The sequence below is a fragment of the Sphaeramia orbicularis genome, chromosome 17, assembly GCF_902148855.1.
Source record: "Sphaeramia orbicularis chromosome 17, fSphaOr1.1, whole genome shotgun sequence".
NCBI classification, from domain to species: domain Eukaryota; kingdom Metazoa; phylum Chordata; class Actinopteri; order Kurtiformes; family Apogonidae; genus Sphaeramia; species Sphaeramia orbicularis.
In genome coordinates this window covers 36,081,709-36,099,987 of record NC_043973.1, presented here as the reverse complement: position 1 = coordinate 36,099,987, position 18,279 = coordinate 36,081,709, and the positions used below count along the sequence as shown (strand labels likewise).

General features: G+C 35.5%; 1 long non-coding RNA gene across 1 annotated transcript; it reads right to left on the bottom strand.

Moving 5' to 3' along the window:
• Positions 1-7,977: 7,977 nt before the first annotated feature.
• On the bottom strand, positions 7,978-17,908 carry LOC115437771 (uncharacterized). Its single transcript, XR_003937976.1, has 3 exons — positions 17,777-17,908; positions 9,337-9,344; positions 7,978-7,994 (listed from the first exon to the last, which is right to left on the bottom strand). It is a non-coding gene; the product is annotated as an uncharacterized LOC115437771 (long non-coding RNA).
• Between the last annotated feature and the right edge of the window lie 371 nt (positions 17,909-18,279).

Here is an 18,279-nt window from a genome sequence, read left to right as displayed (position 1 = left end):
CAAATTCTGACAATAACCCTTTTAAAAGTTTCCTCACTGTCACAGATAAAGGCTGACTTTAGTGATTTTTTTTTTTTTTTTTTTTTTTTTTTTTTTTACTTGATCTGCTCTAGAACTTGACTCTGAAGGTCTTTCCACAGAGGAAGCATCATTATGTTTTTCTTCACCATTGTCAATCTCATGAATACTTTTAAACAGACCATGCATGTTACACAGTGAAAAGGCAGCATTTGATTTCTCTGAAACATTTGAGGTTTTTTCCAAGCTTTTGCTGTGCCCCTGGTGTGTGAAGGCCTTTACCCTTGAAGTCACTGACTATCAGTCAGAGCTGATTTTCACTGTGAACTAAAGTGAACAAACCACTGAACAACATTTCTCTCATGTCGTAGAGTTCGGCAACTTTTAACTGTTTACTGGAGACATCTGGTAAAATACTGAGGAACCTGGATTTATGACCATGTAGTTTTGGACATCCCAGAGCAACAGAAGACATTGGATATAGACCCAGACAGACAGAGGACATTGGACATAGACCTTTTTGTTGTATGTTTTCTCTTCTTCACCGTCGTATTCAAATAAATCCCAGACAGGACTCTGCTGCTTTCTCCCAACTTTAGTCTCCATGTTTCCAGTAGGGCTGGGCGATATGGCCAAAAAATAAAATCTCAGTTTTTTTGGTCATCTTGGACAATTACGATTTTAATCGATTTTAATCCATCGTGCCCCTGACTTATCATATGGCACGGCACAAGAAAATGATGCGGCTAAAGTTTTTTTTTCTTTGCGGCGTGTTTGCCATGGCTAGTGCTAGCTACGCTGCACTCCCACAGCTGCGAGCACTCTTCCCATTCTTTAGGGTGTCTCTGCCGGAGGTGCTGAAAGAGGTTAGTTGTGCTGCTACTCTTCGTTTTCACCTTACTTCTGCAAACCTTGCACACGACTGTAGTTTGCTCTGCGTCGGACTTGTCAAATCCGAACCATTTCCATATAATCGATACGATCGATCGTAACATGAGTCCCTTTTCTAGCTACCAACTCTTTGGCTTGTGTTGTGTCCGCCATGGCGGGGACGTGATTGTTTTGGCGGAAAGGCATAAGAGGCGGAACCAAACACCAGTGCTCAAGTCATGAAAGGCAGGAGACGAATCTGTATAGTTATTTATTTAAGCACGCCTCGATTTTGCGATTTTGCATTTTTTGAAATCGTCTATTTTTAAAAAGGGGAATTAATCGAATTAATTCGATTTATCGCCCAGCCCTAGTTTCCAGGTAGAGTGGGGACCAGAAGACGACTCTAAATGACAAGTGATGAGAAGTGATGGACCGTTAAATATCATATGGTGCTATCAGCTAAAATTGCTTGAGGGAAATAAATCAATTTCATATCAATCCAACATTGACAAAGACGAAAATGAAGGGAATTTTATCCATAATTTTTATCCGTTTTAGTTAATTTTGTAAACACACAATACAGTTTCAGTTAGTTATGGGTTTTTTTCTTTCAATTATAGTTTTTATTTATTTCAGTTAACAAAAATGTTTTTATTATTGTAGTTTTCATCATTTCGTTGTTTTCGTTAACGATAATAACCTTGATGTTTACCCCCCCTTATCGGCGCCCCAGGGTATCAATATTGGCAATACTGGCCCTGTATTTACTTGGTATCGGATCGACACCAAAATATGCACTATCACACACCACTAGTATATACATATATTTGCATACACGTAGTATTCCCACTAGCGCTGTGCATTGGCAAGAATCAGGTGGTACAATACAAATCACAATACTAGGATTGCGATACAGTATATGACGATATATCATGATATTGTTAAAAAGGCAATTTTTTTGCTTCTTTCTTTTTTTTTTATGATTATTTCCTTGAAAAATTTAGTTACACCAGAAATCTGCACAAATACTAAACACATTTTTATTTGATCCCAACAGGCTCTAATGTTTTATCACAAAATAATCCTGTGTTCAGACTTAAATTCTGTTTTACAGACATTACAGTTTAAGATCCTGTTCAAATGTTCATATTCTATTAGTTCAGAACTAACATCAGAACAGTATTTTAGTTCAATCCCAACAAAGGAACTAACATTGTTTAATAATAGTAATAATAATAATAATAATAATAATAATAATAATAATAATAATAATAATAATAATAATAATAATACATTTTATTTGTGTAGTGCTTTTCGTATAACTCAATGACACTTTACATGCAGGAGATAAGAACAGAAACAGACATATTAAAAACAGATTAAAAGCAGGTGCAAAAGGCAGGTATACGAATATAAAACAGTTAAACATTAAAACTATACCGTACGATGTGGCATTTTTACACTTTTCTTTTGTCATCTTAAAATCCTCCTAATAAGTGCGTGTCAAACTAAAATGTAAAAGAAATCCACCAGGTTTTGAAACTCAAAAATGTTTAATTCTCATATATTTCTGATAAAAGTCTTACCAATTATTTTATTCGGTCTGAATAAAATAATTGGCCGAACCTGACAGAGCCTCCTGTCAATCATCCATTATCGCCGTCCCCGCATCCGATATGTGTCCCTCTGAATCTGGCGCTTCACACGGCGCTGCTTCTCCTGTCACTGACCACAGTCTCCTGTCTAGGATGTGTTTGGATAAAACTCAAATGCGCATGTGGAAGGGAAAAAACGGATTTATTAACAGAAACAACAACTAAGAGGAACAAATTAAATAATTAAATAATAATGAATAAAAAAGAAAAACAAAAATGAACCTTCACAATATCTACATTTGAATAAATACCTAAAAATATTGATACAGTAGATACAGATTTTTAATATCAATACAGTATTGTGAAATGAAATAGCGCGATATATTGCAGAACTGATATTTTCTTACACCTCTAATTCCCACAGACTTATTTGAGTTGCTTACACAGGCCCCGTCTCTGCCCCTGAATCTTAAGTGTCTCCTGCTTTTTCACTTCCAACTTATTTCCGGAGCTTTCGGATGCTTTTTCCTTCTTTGATGCACAACATCAACTTCCTTTTCATGAGTGGAGGAGTGACAGATGTGCAAATGTTCTCCCCTCTTGTCTGTCTGTAACACATCATACTGGAATGACGAGCACCAGCGGAAGCCGGTCAGCGAAACTCGGTGCATATTTATTTACAACACATTCACAGCCTTTTTTCATGCTGTGTTGTTGAAACAATAATGTCAGCAGAGACCACGGTCCCCTTGCCCGAACATCTGAAAGAATATGTATACTTCATCTCCATGACTTGCAACATTTCAGCATGAGAAACAGGCAGTTGCATCATTTAACTTCTTCAAAATAGCTCAAAGCCGGCGTCATTGACTGGCAGGAAGACGGCGCCGTGGAGTACGGCGATGACATAAGACTGATATCAAATGGGATTTTTGAGCTGTGATGGGATGCTTTCTTGATGATCAATGCGTTGAGTTTAAGACGAGGAGAGCGTTCACTTACCCTGCCCACTTTTCCCAACCAGACGGAGGGTTTGAACAGACAACCTTTGAGTTTCTGCGCGTCTTCTCTCACCTTAAGGCGACCGTCAGTCATCTACAGCATGTTTTCTATTCACGGTATCACATTCCAGCACAAGAAGCTCCCAGTGGAAAGCCTTTCTAGGACGCAAGCTCTCTCCTAGATCAAAAGGACCTTAGCAACCGTTTGGCCCTATAGCAAGTAGAGACAACCCCCCACCCCCACCCCCCACCCCCACCCCCATCCCCATCCCCAACCTTATGATAAACAACGACACTTCTAAATATAGCTGTTTAAATAGTTCCTCCACATTTGAGTATATATCTGTATTTTCTTAACAGTAGTTGAAATACAAACTTCCTATCGCTCAGCTTCGTCCTCTTGTCTCCAAACTTCATCTGCAATGGGCAACGTCTGTGCATGCTCTGGTGCTGGAGAGTCTGTTTTGTGTTGGCAGTCGGTCATTTGTTGACTCCATTTCTGAGTTAATATTGGAGGAAAGAAACACTGAAGAACTTAGGAGTGAGCATAAGGATTTTCACTGATCATGGCTGTAGGGAACTGAGGCTGTTGTTAGTTTAGAAATGGAGTTAGCGTCAACAAAAGAAAGGATCCTATCACAACTTAAGAGGAGGAAGCACATGTGCACTCATTGGCATTTGACATGTTGTAGTGATTGTTTAATAGCTAAAATGAATACCAATGAATTAAAGGGGTCATATTTTGCTAAACCCACTTTTATTAGTCTTTGGTACATTTATTTGTGTATTTCACAGGCGTCAAACATGTGGCCCGGAGGCCAAATCCGGCCCACCTAAGGGTCCAGTCTGGCCCACGGAATGAATTAGTGAAATGCAAAAATTACACTGAAGATATAAATCATTCTCGTTCAGGTTCCACATACAGACCAATTTAATCTCAAGTGGGTCAGATCAGTAAAATACTATCGTAATAACCTATAAATCCTCACAACTCCATATTTTTTTCTTTGTAAATGTAAATATTTTCATGTCATTTTACTGTATTTACACTAAAACAAACTAACATTTCCCAAAAACGCAAAAAAACTCAACAAATATGAACATTTTAGTGTAACAACAATATTCTGTCTGTTATTAAATCTTTTGTGTATTTGTAGATCCACTGTGATCTGTAAGTTGTAATTTACATGTTTAAATGATAAACTGAGACATAATATTGTTAAAATTGCACTTATTTTTCTTAAGAAATTTCAGTTGGTTCATGTTATTCACAGTTTTAAAGGATAGTTGGTAGATGTAAACATTTTCATCACATAATTTTATTTTTTTTCGCTCTAAAACATAGAGAAAAGTTTGGAGATGACATTATTTATATATTATTATGTTATTCTTTTACTGCAGATCAAATTTGGTTTAATGTGGCCCCTGAACTAAAATGAGTTTGACAGCCCTGGTGTATTTGGACCCTAATAGTTCAAAAAGTTTGAATTTGAACGCTCCAGGTGCTGCAAAGCTATCTTTATATGTATTCTGGCAAATATTGACCATGACTCAGTAGGTAGAGCGGGTCATCCAATAACCAAAGGGTTGGCAGTATGAATCCCGCTCTGTCTGATGTCTTGTGCCATTGTGTCCTTGGGCTAGACACTTCACCCACCTTGCCTCCAGTGTCACTCACACTGGTGTATGAATGTTTGGTGGTCGGAGGGAGCCATGCTTCCGTCAGCATGGCTGCCGTTTGGCTACAAATGTAGTTTACCACCACCAAAGTGTGAATGTGACAGCAAATGAATAAAGGATCAATAATGTAAAGTGCTTTGAAAAGCGCTGTAAAAATCTAATCCATTATCAACAAATGGTGAACTAAGCAAAAATAGTAACTTTATACTTTTTTACTCTTCATAACACTGATCTACAGGTAAAATATCGCCAGAATAAAAGTTAAAAAATTTATTAAATAAATTTAAAACCAGTAGATGTGGGAAATAACATTTTATAATATGCATTGAAAACATCACCTAACAAGTACATTTGTCATTTGTTTTCCTGTTTATCTTTAATTGCAGACCAGTGTAATCAAACTTGTCTGTTTAGAAGAAACACTGTGATTTAGCTCCATTCTTTTAATTTAGAACTGCTAAAGCTCATCCCTTCCATTTGACTCTAACAACCAGAGTGACTCGCTACTCCCTCTAGTGGTCACATACATTCACAGTGACTCATCGGCGTGTCACTGTGAATAAATTCAGCTCATTTTATAAATTTGACCAGCTCTAAATGTAGTTTACCACCACCAAAGTGTGAATGTGAGAGCAAATGAATAAAGGATCAATAGTGTAAAGTGCTTTGAAAAGCGCTGTAGAAATCTAATCCATTATCAACAAATGGTGAACTAAGCAAAGATAGTAACTTTATACTTTCATAGTCTTCATAACACTGATCTACAGGTAAAATGCCTCTGGAATAAAAGCAAAAAAAGTCTATTATTTAAATTTTAAACCAGTAGATGTGGGAAATAACATTTTATAATATGCATTGAAAACATCAGCTAACAAGCACATTTGTCATTTGTTTTCCTGTTTATCTTTAATTGCAGACCAGTGTAATCAAACTTGTCTGTTTAGAAGAAACACTGTGATTTAGCTCCATTCTTTTAATTTAGAACTGCTAAAGCTCATCCCTTCCATTTGACTCTAACAGCCAGAGTGACTCACTACTCCCTCTAGTGGTCACATACATTCACAGTGACTCATCAGCGTGTCGCTGTGAATAAATTCAACTCATTTTATACATTTGACCAGCTCTAAATGTAAAGACTCACGCGATAACTCTTGTTATAATTTGGCGCTATATCAATGAAATTTGATTTGTTTTGATTTGATTCATATCTCTCCAAAACAAAACATGAACATCTTATATTTATTTATTTAAAATTAAATTAGACATTTACGTAAACATGTACTTAGACATAAAGAACTACACAAATGCAATACAAAAAAACAAATTACACAACAAACCATATTAAACAAAAGAAAACAAGGCAAAATCGTACAAAAAAAAAAAGCCTTGTAAAGAGAAGTTAATAGTATTATTAAAATGTGAACATCTTTGAAATAACATCAGAGCTCTGTATCCTAAACGCTCTACTGATACTTTTATAGAAATACTACACATTGTTCCTTTAAACATATAAATAAAAGCAGATTTACTCTATAGGACTATCCTTTTATATTATTTCTAGATAAGGTCAGTTTGTTTTATGTCTTTTATTTAATTTTTTTGCAGTTTTCTCACACTGCCACTGCCTCCCCATGATAGCACTAAAAGGAAAGTGAATACAAAATGAATAACTTCCATTCATCACATGGCCTGACACATGTTGCCTCTGTGTCTGCAGCTTGCAAACTGCTGTATACTACACTCATGCCCAGTGGGAATGTAGCAGCTACAAAGACAGATACAGTATTTTCCTCACAAGTTAGTGCAGACCACAACATGCTACAACATTAAAGGCCTTTACACACCAGGGGCAAATAAAGGACACGAAGATGCAAAAATACTCCCTTCACCATTCATACCAGCAGTGAGGCACGGTGCCACAAAGGCTCTCATATAAATGCTACATGTGTCCTGCCCTGTATGCTCTAGTGCAGGGGTGTCAAACATGCAGCCCGGGGGCCAAAACCGGCCCACTAAAGGGTCCAATCCGGCCCGTGAGATGAGTTTGCAAAGTGCAAAAATTACACTGAAGATATTAACGGTCAGTGGTTTCAAAGTCATTTTAGTTCAGGGTCCACATTCAGCTAAAATCAATCTCAATTTCCTAAAATCCTTCTGATGACATTCAAGGCCATCCATAACCTCGCCCCTCCATATCTGTCTGACCTCCTTCATGTTGTCCCTCCCTCTCGTACCCTCAGATCTTCCTCCTCCATCCACCTCACTGTTCCCTCTGCCCGTCTCACCACCATGGGGAGCAGAGCATTCAGCCGCTCTGCTCCCCAGCTCTGGAACTCCTTGCCACCAGAGCTCAGAAACACCACTTCACTCCTTCTGTTCAAATCCAGACTCAAAACGCCTCTGTTTAGGACCTCTTTCTCTTTGTGAACACAATTGCATTGTCCAATTTTTTAACCTGCCTTTTATTTTTTACTCTGCTTTATTGCTTGTTTTATACTCTCCTGTTTTACTGTTTTTACTCTACGGTGTCCTTGCTTGCCAAGAAAGGCGCCTATAAATAAAATGTATTATTATTATTATTATTATTATTATTATTATTATTATTATTATTATTATTATTATTATTATTATCAAGCAGGTTGGACCAGTGAAATACTATCATAATAACCTATAAATAATGACAACTCCAAATTTTTCTTTTTGTTTTCCTGTGAAAAACAAAATAAAAATACTTGAAAATATTTACATTTACAAACTATCCTTTCACAATAAAATGTGACTACCATAAACGACCTGAAATGTCTCAAGACAAATAAGTGTAATTTTACTAATTTCTGACTGTTATTAAATGTTTTGTGCATTTGTAGATCCACTGGGATCTGTAAGTTGTGATGCACATGTGTAGATGATAAACTGAGACATAATATTGTTAAAATTGCACTTATTTTTCTCAAGAAAGTTCAGGTTGTTCATGTAATTCACATTTTTTAAAGGATAGATTGTAGATTTAAAAATATTTTCATTATGTAATTTAAAATTTTTCGCTCTAAAACATAGAGAAAAGTTTGTAGTTGTCATTATTTATAGGTTATTATTAGGGATTCACCGATATGAGTATCGGCATCGGCTCCGATACTCAGTGTGTGTACTCGTACTCGTAAAAGACATCCGATACAAATGCACCGATACCACTTACGGCCGTGTGACATTCCCAGTTCAGTGCAGCAGGTACGAGGAGGAGGAATAATGTGTGTGGAGTGTGAAGAGTGAGGAGATTTTTCAAAATAAATGACGGTGATAAAAGTAACGCTGACTGACAGTAATGTTCCAGACACAGACAGATACAGACGCAGCGTTCTGTCCGTCCTCTGTGTACGTTCCATCTGTTTTCCAGGTGATGGAGGATGCGTACCCAGACAGAGAATACCAGCGGGAGTACGGAGCGGTGCGGACCGCCACCAGCGAAAGTGAAAACGAAACTTCTCACTCATTTCTCTTTTCCTGCTGAAGCTAAACTTTTAAACCTTACCAGTGAAAACGCTGCAACATTAGTATCATATCAGTGTTGCCTCTGTCGTCTCCATGTTTGTTATTACTGACTTTCTTCTCCTTCTTCTCAAAAACTTTCCTTTTCTTCGTGGTATTTGTCCAGTATGGTTAATTCAGAGCGGCGCCCCCTGGTGGATTAATTGAGAAACGGTCATTCCAACACATTAAATGTCAGTAGCAGCACTTTGTTCCAGTCAGACTAATGACAACGACAATATAGCACATTTACAAAAGGAACTAACAACTGGAATGGGATTATTAAGGACTAGTATTGGTACTCTGTATCGGCAAGTACTCAAATGTAAGTACTCATACTCATAGTCAGTCTGGAAAAAAGTGGTATCGGTGCATCCCTAGTCATTATGTTATTATTTTACTGGTCCGGCCCACTTGAGTTTGTGTTGGGCTAAATATTGCCCTTGAACTAAGATGAGTTTGACAGCCCTGCTCTAGTGTCTATTAAGTAGCCTGTGTTTAATGCCTTAATACAGCATTAACTATGTATAAGCTCCTCATTATTAACCTGATAACTTAGTTGTGTATCATTCTACAGTACAATTTATTCCTCATTTCATTATCATCGTTGACACTGTTAACAGAGAAGTAAAAAATGTAGTCACATTCTCTTCTAAATGATTTTCCCTCCACATTTAACCTTTCCTAAGTGATTTATTTATTTTTGTCTTTTCCATTTTTCTGTCAAAATCAGGTATTTTCTGACATTTCACTTACTGATCATGTCGATGTTCATAAAAGCTCTGAGTAAATCCAAAGGTTGTTATTTCAGAACAGAGAAAACAGAAACCAAACAGATTTTTTTTCAACAAAAATATATCATTAGCTGAATGGAAAAGCATGCGTTTATAACCACAAACTACATGGGTATTATTTGTGACTCAGTGCTGCAGAAAATTACAGTTTCCACGTTCACTACTGAGCCAAATGGGAAATATCTGATGATGAAGAAAAGCTGAGTAACTTGCATTTTACATGAATTATTTACATGTATTGCTGGGATTAGGGGCTCTCAAATTATTAAATATAAAATATCAGTAGGTGCTTTTGGTCACCGGTGGCTGTTTAGGTCTTTGAATTTATTTTTATTTTTACAGTGAAATCACAAAAATATTCAGTTTTTTACAGTTTTTATTCGAACATCCAAAATCTAACAAGGTGCTTACATAATGATTGAAAAGTATTCTTCCACTAATATTCCTTTTTACATGGAGTCGTTCATGCCTCATTAAAAATAATGTTTTTCTCTGGTGGCAGATGTTCCGCTATGTGAACTCAACCTCCCTCTTTTGTTCAGACACCTCCAGAAAAAGAGCTTTTCAATATTTGTTTCATCCCCCAAACAGCTGATCTCCTCTGTCGTAATGTTTAAAATGAGGTGTGTTTTTCCTGATCATCTATTTCGACCAAAGAGGATCTGAATGAAAACAGACGATGTCACAACCTGCAGTGAAACGTGCAAATTAGATTCATTTTGTGGATGCATGGTACAGATGTCCGAAGAGTCCTCATAAAACTGTAATAATATTGGCATATCCCACCTGTGTTATCTGGAAAATGCTCCATTCAGAAGAAACACTAGCTCAGAATATTTAGATGGAATATCCTGTTTACATGAAACTGATTATTGTCATATTCAGAATAATAGTGGAATATTAGTGTAAACATGATCGTTATCCTGAAAGTGACCGTGAACATCAGGACAGGAATGTTTCATTGCAGGTGATATTCACCTGATCCTGTTTATTGGTGTCTATCCCATAAATGTAAATGAGGACACCATTTTGGTTACTTTTTCCATTGAAACACAGGTCATTTGTTCCCATCAGAATCACTCTTTTAACCCATAAAGACCCCAACATCCACTCCTAACCAAAATTATTTACTGATATAAAAAGTTTAATACCTGTTGGTCCACTAAAACTATCAATATGTGTAAATAATTGGTGTAAAATGCAGTTCGTCGTCTTTTCATGGTCATCAGATATGACCCATTTGGACGTTCAAAGGCTCCATAGTTACCATGGAAACACTGTCATCCTCTACTACATTTATTCACCAATAAAACCCATGGGTTTACACTGGGTTTATTTCCAGTTAATGATTTATTTGACTGAAAAAGTCACTTTTTTCTTCTGTTTTCTCTGTTTTTGATATAATAACCCTCAACTTTAATTATATGAACATCTACATGATTAATGAATTAAATACAGGAAAATACGTGATTGTCAATGAAAAATGCAAAATACAGAGAAAAAAATTAGAATAAATGTTGATAAACCTCTTAAGAAAGGCTAAAAATAGAGAAAAATTCACTTGGGAACACCCATAAAAGTTTTATACGGAATCACCCATTTCCTGGAAAAGTGTGATTCATGATATTTTTCCCTAAATTAACTTGTAAAGAAGTGTCTCTGCTTTTAGGCATGTCTCACAACACAATTTACAGATATTTAGTACATTAAATAATTCAAGATTGTACTGGCATCCACTACAATGGACATGTCTAAAAAACTCTATTATTTCTAAATACAAATATTTTAACTGCTTTCAGGAGTAAATGTACAGTTCCTGACATTTCAATAAACAAGTATAGTAAGTGTAATTATAGTATGATAAGTATGATTATTATAGTGAGTATGATCATTATAGCGATAAACCAACTAGATAGGTCATATTTGAACTATCTCTCCATAAAATTGGTCATTAGACAGTGTCCCCGTCACCGAACAACAGGAATTCTTATGGTATTAGTTGGCTCAGTAGAGTGTGGTTCATGTAAACATAACGTCACCCACAGAGGACATAAATCAGTGGGCTGGGTCTCAGGAGGGTACTACATCCAGCTTCCACAGACTCGTCCTGAATCCAATGTCAGACTTTTATTTTGACAGACATGCAATAAGCTGGCCGTTGCCATGATAATGCAAACCTTTGACTGAAAGGTGACAGGCTGAGTTTAATGTGTCGATCATTGGCCAATGCTGAGGCACGAATGTGACCCTGAGTGTGTTGAATATGGATTTATGGAGAACACAGTGAAACAGTGGCACTGAAACAACAACTGTTCACACGAGAGAGAACATGAAACCACCAACACTGAAATATAGACTCCACACAGCTTCCACAAATGCATCAGTAGAGTTTTGTTTGTGTGTGTGTACAAATACATTCATCCAACTATGATGTTAATTTTAGTGATATTGTTAAGAATCAACAGCACAGTATGGCATTCACTGTTTACTATTAGACCAGTGTTTTTCAACCTTGGGGTCGGGACCCCATGTGGGGTCACCTGGAATTCTAGTAATTGATAAAAAAAATCAAAACTTACTCATAAAAATTTACATTATATAGCCTACATGTTGCCTAAAATTAATGTTTATTTGCAACAGATTATAGCAAACTATAACATGATCAAAAACAAATTAATTTTAGCAAATAAAATGTCTCTGTTTTGAATGTCTAGGGTTGCCTGAACTTTCTAATAATTTATAAAAAAAAAAAGTAAAAATTAAAACTTACTAATGAAAATTTACATTATGTAGTCTAAATGTTGTCTAAAATTAATGTTTATTTGCAACATATTATAACAAACTATTACATGATCAAAAACAAAATAATTTTAGCCAAAAAAAAAGTCTATGTTTTGAATGTCTGGGGTCGCCTCAAATTTCTAATAATTTCTAAAAAAAAAAAAAAAAAAAAAAAGTAAAAGTTAAAACTTACTAATAAAAATTTACAATGTATAGCCTAAATGTTGTCTAAAATTAACATTTATTTGCAACATATTATAGCAAACTATCACATGATCAAAACCAAATTGATCTTAGCCAAAAAAATTTTCTCTGTTTTGAATGTCTGGGGTCGCCTCAAATTTCTAATAATTAAAAAAGATAAAAAAATAAAGCTTACTAATAAAAAATTTACATTATATAGTCTAAATGTTGTCTAAAATTAATGTTTATTTGGAACATATTATAGCAAACTATTACATGATCAAAAACAAATTAATTTTAGCAAATAAAATGTCTCTGTTTTGAATGTCTGGGGTCGCCAGAAATTTGTGATGTTAAAATGGGGTCACCAGCCAAAAAAGGTTGGGAATCACTTTATTACACTACCATTATAACAGGTGAACTGAATGGACAGATGGAGATACATGTATAGTTTTGGAGGAAAACGTACTAAAACATTTACTATCATAAAGACAGATTTACTTAGTTTCAATTCTGCACAAGTACAATATAACTTAGAGGAGTGATATTTTGCTTTTTATAAATGGAATTATGCATTTTCAAACATTTCTCTGTGCTCTACATAAACTGTAAATGCTCTGCTTGGGTCTGAATTTTTCATTAATTCAACTCCACAGGTCCATCTTCAACCCTATTTCTGAGTAATGACACCAGAAAGGTCATTTTGAGTGCTGGCCCTTCAAATGCAAATGAGCCACTTTATGCCCCGCCCCCTCCAGGTTGTTGGCTGTGCTGCTCTGTCCTGTTTAGCCGCTTGTGTTCATTAATAAAACCAACAATTGAACATTTTAGGAAACTGGCTCAAAGTTTGGACATATTTTCAGTTTTTACTCCAACCGCTGCTGCTGATAAACAATTATGGCGTACTATGTTCGTCAGAAGTCTTATCCTTATATCTGCAAATGTTGTGACGTAACTAGTTATAAAACGTAATTAAAACAAATTAAGAAGGAATTAAAACAGGTTGTAGAAATCCACTCAATTTTTGCTAAAATGAATATAAAGATAGCTTTGCAGCACCTGGAGGGTTCAAATTCAAACTGTATGAACTCTTAGGGTCCAAATACACAAATAAATGAACCAAAGACTAATAAAAGTGGGTTTAGCTAATTATGACCCCCTTAACAGAGAATCACAACACACTTATGTGGAACCATATGAGGCTCTGAAATGGTTAGTTTGGGTTTTTTAGGGCGGAGAATTATTGGATACCGTGCAGTTTTAGTTTAATATGTTTGCCTTAGATATTCATTACCCAGCAGAAATTGTAGTCTGATTACTTTCTAGACAATACCTCGATTAGGGTTAGGGAAACTATTGGACTATTAGGGTCCCCAAATACACAAATAAATGCACTAAAGACTAATAAAAGTGGGTGTAGCAAAATAAGATCCCTGTAATCCTGCTTCCGAATTAGAAATTGCACGTTTTCCTTCTACAGCGCCCACCTCAGTTAAAAACCAATGACTAATACCCTGTTCACATTAGTATGGATATTATCATAAAGGGTTGCTGCCCCCTTCTTTAAAAAAATAAATAAATAAAAATGTAAAAAAAATAAAAATAAATAAATAAATAAATAATTTATATATATATATATATATATACATATATATATATATGTATATGACCAAATTATCTATGCGTAACAAAAAAACCCCGAAAAAACTAGATAGCATAGTATTATTAGATGATAAGAGAGGTTTTAGTTGAATAACCACAGTAATGTTATCGTGGTTTGCAAGTAAAATGCCTCCAGAATTAAAGTAGTGAAACTTTGAGTCACTAATAAAGAAAAATTAAGTCAGAGATGTTGTTTGTAGTTTCCAAGATAGAGTCTAGGGTCAAAATGTGAAAATGAGATATTTAATGAGAGAACGGGGTTTACTCGAAAGGAATGTTTGTCTCAGAGCTACCAGAGCGACTTCAAAACACTGTCTGCACATTCAGATACATTCACTTTTTCAGGTTCTTTCTGCTGGAAAATTTATCCTCCTGAGATCCACGAGAGTAAAAGTTTTAGCTTTTTTTTTTTTTACATTAAATAAATGCCTTGATTTGAAACGGCATAATGCAACAGTTTTTTCAGATACATTTTTTAGTTTTTGTCCTTTGCAGTGAAAAGTGTTTTTCTTTTTATGTTTGTTTTGTTTGTTTTTTTAAGTAAAACTGTGAAACTTGTCCCCTGCAGAGGACAAAAATGCATTGCTGGGTCTCAGGAGGTTATAAATTTATTCTATAAATGTACATAAACCTATTTATATGTAACAACACTGGTTAACATATGCTAACCAGTACTATTATCATTGGTTTTTGTAATTCATATGTAAGTATGTAAGATTTAGTACATTTAATGACAAAAAAGAAGTAGCACACTGTTCTGAACTTCAGTTACTCAAGTGCTGGTTCAGGTTTTTAATATTTTGGTAACACTTTATTTGAAGGTCTAGTTTGTAATGCATTAAGCACACATTCATAAGACATTATAATGCATTTATAATGTATTATAAAAGTCATTACAACAGTTTATGATCATGTACAACAACGTATACCAAGGTTAATAAAGTATTATAAGTGTAGAGCGAAGATTAAAGAGCGCATAAGTGAAATGAAGGAGAATGGTACTTTACTGCCCATTGCACATTAAATGTAAATTAAGCTTATGCTTTGTTCTTGAAAGTGCGTTGTTTAGTTCCTCAGATGTTTGGTTTTAAGTTTAAAGTTCTCGGATAAACATTGGGAGATTTGGATTCTGGCAGAGAAGCAGTGTGAAGAAATTTAGTTTTTTAGGTAGGGAATTTTTATGAGGTTTTGACACTGGTCCCTGTACCCATCTATTTTGGAGATTTAATTTTTATTTAAAAAAAAAAAAAAGAAACTATGTGTTTGAATTAACAAACACATAGTTTGGGGGGTGGGACCTTTCTGTGTGGAGTTTGCATGTTCTCCCCGTGTCTGCGTGGGTTCTCTCCAGGTACTCCGGCTTCCTCCCACCATCCAAAGACATGCACTCATAGGTTAATTGGTTAATCTAAATTGCCCATAGGTGTGAATGTGAGAGTGATTGTTTGTCTCTATATGTTCAGCCCTGCGATGAACTGGAGACTTGTCCAGGGTGTACCCCGCCTTCGCCCCTATGTAGCTGGGATAGGCTCCAAGCGACCCCCGTGACCCTAGTGAGGATAAAGTGGGTTTTGAAAATGAATGAATGAATTTATAATACATTAGGCCTACACTTATAATACTTTATTAACCTTGGTATAAGTTGTTGTACATGATCATAAACTGTTGTAATGACTTTTATAATGCATTATAAATGTATTATAATGTCTTATGAATGTGCACTTAATGCATTATAAACTAGACCTTCACATAAAGTGTTACCAAAATGTTTTATGCTACACAGACTTCTCCACAACACCAGTACATGCATCTGTTTCCAAATGCATCTATGCGTTCGAACAGGTTTAGTATAACCTGTTGACCTCTGGTGATTTGGAAACACGCCCCCATGTCTGTGTTTCATCCTGCTTTTCAGCTGTTCCTCTTCTGACAGACTTAATTCCTTCTTTCACTGAACATCCTGGCAATATTGTGACACGACTCTCCTGAATTTCCACTACAACACTTTTGAAACTTTGATTTATCATCAGCAGCGTAGCCTCCATCATCCTCGACCAGGAAAGAGCTTGAATAAATCTGCAGAGGAAACAAAAAATGTTGCATATCCACCAAATTACAGAGGTGTCGATTCACACAAGAATACATTATCACAGGACCTCTGTGTTGGCTGAAATAGGGAAGGTAATTTTCAGTGGAAATTTTACATTACAAATTACAGACATCGAGGATTTCCGCGGGATTAAGATCATAGACGACCTCCGCAATTACTACAAATGACTAGAGGTCCACAGGTAATACTAGTCCTGTGTGAATAGAGCTTAATATACCTGCATGACCTAGATCTGATGTTTCAGGTGCACATTCATTACGCAAAGCAGCGATAGGCATGCACAAATTGAGGTCTGACACCATCATTTTCTAATCTCTTCATTTTCCACATGGATACACACAAACCAGAGTGTTTAAAAAGCTCCACTTCGGAAGATGTTTTGAAACAAATCTCCATTTTAGTGACTTAAAATGCTGTTTACATGAGCTAAAGAGGCCCTGAGGTAGAGAAAATGTTCCTTTTGCAAAATACCAATATTCATTTGAACCATATTGTTCCTATAGAACATGACTGGACTTTGGCTCTTTATACTATTGTCATTGTTATGATGTGACATTAGCTCTACATATGACTGTTTGATGCTGTTTTATGTGAAAATGGAACCTGCGTAGTATTTATGTTTTGTGTGAAATCACCAAAAGTCTCTTGAAGTCTTTATAAAAATTTAAAGAAGATTTTGGAGAAGGAGTTAGGCAGAACATTAGACGATAATGCCTGGTCAAACATCTGTGAAAGAATTCATTTAGTAATAAAATGAAGGAAGCTAATTTTAAATGCATCCACAAAATCTAACTTCAATGAAAATGCATAGAATATCAAAAGATATCTCATCAGTGTGCCATAGATGCAAAAAGAGGGAAGGGACGTTCATGCACATGTTCTGGGACTGCCACCTTTTAAAAAGTTATTGGAGCTCAATTCACTCTTTCACTCAAACAGTCTTGGACTTAGAATTTGATGTAAGCAGCAGTTTATATTTACTAAATGACACATATAATTTACAGTTAGATCATAAAAAATGCAGGATATTAATTTTGATCACTTACTTTGCAAAGAAATGCATACTTTTATTTTGGAAGAATGACTCCCCTTCATCTTTTAAGATTTTCCATGATCAATTGTCTTCTTTTTTACCTTTAGAAAAATTGACTTTGGATAAATATAATCGTGGCCACCTCTTTAATAAATTTTGGTTGCCTTTACTTTCTGGTATGGAGAAAGTTTGAGTTTGTACGTCATGAATACTGCCCTGTTACTGCTATTTATGTTACAGCATGCATCACTATGCTCATGCTTATGTAGTTACCCTTATTACTGTTATGAGGATGATGATTATGATGATTACTATTATTATTTTTATTTTTTTTCCTTTCTATATTTAGACTTTTTTGTTTTTGAGTGTGTTTAGGTGGTTTATTCCTTTAGGGGTGGGGGGTGGGAAGAGTGCACAAAGGAGAATTGCAAAAAGTAAAACCCAGTATCACTATGTTTGTACTGTATCTGAATGATTTTTTAATATTGAAAAAAAAAAAAAAAAAAAAATTCACTTTCAACATATTTATTTGAAGGGGACAGTGAGCATTAACAAAACATACATGTTTTCACATGAATGTAAACACTCCAGATTTTAGCCAAAGGCTAGTTTCCCTCTGTTGTCCCACAGAAGATGTTCAATAAAAAACAGTAAAAGTACAAACTGCTATAAAATTCTGTACAATAGCCAGATATTTCAACCATGCACATATTATTGACACTATACACAATATTTATCACATTATTGCACCAGAATTCATGTGTAGACCAGCTGTCTCACATTATCTAAGACAGAATAAACAGATGTTAATCTGTACACACATCGATCAATATCACAGACATATTCATCTGCACACACATCAGAACATCCTAACTTCAGTCTGCACACAGAACACCCATCACACTGTTGAGCTCATACACAGCTGAGTTAGATCCAAGTCACTGTTGCGTGTTGGTGCAGTTCTGATTAAAAAGCTACTGCCTCCACATTTCAATAATATTTTTTTCTTTTCACACTGAAGTCT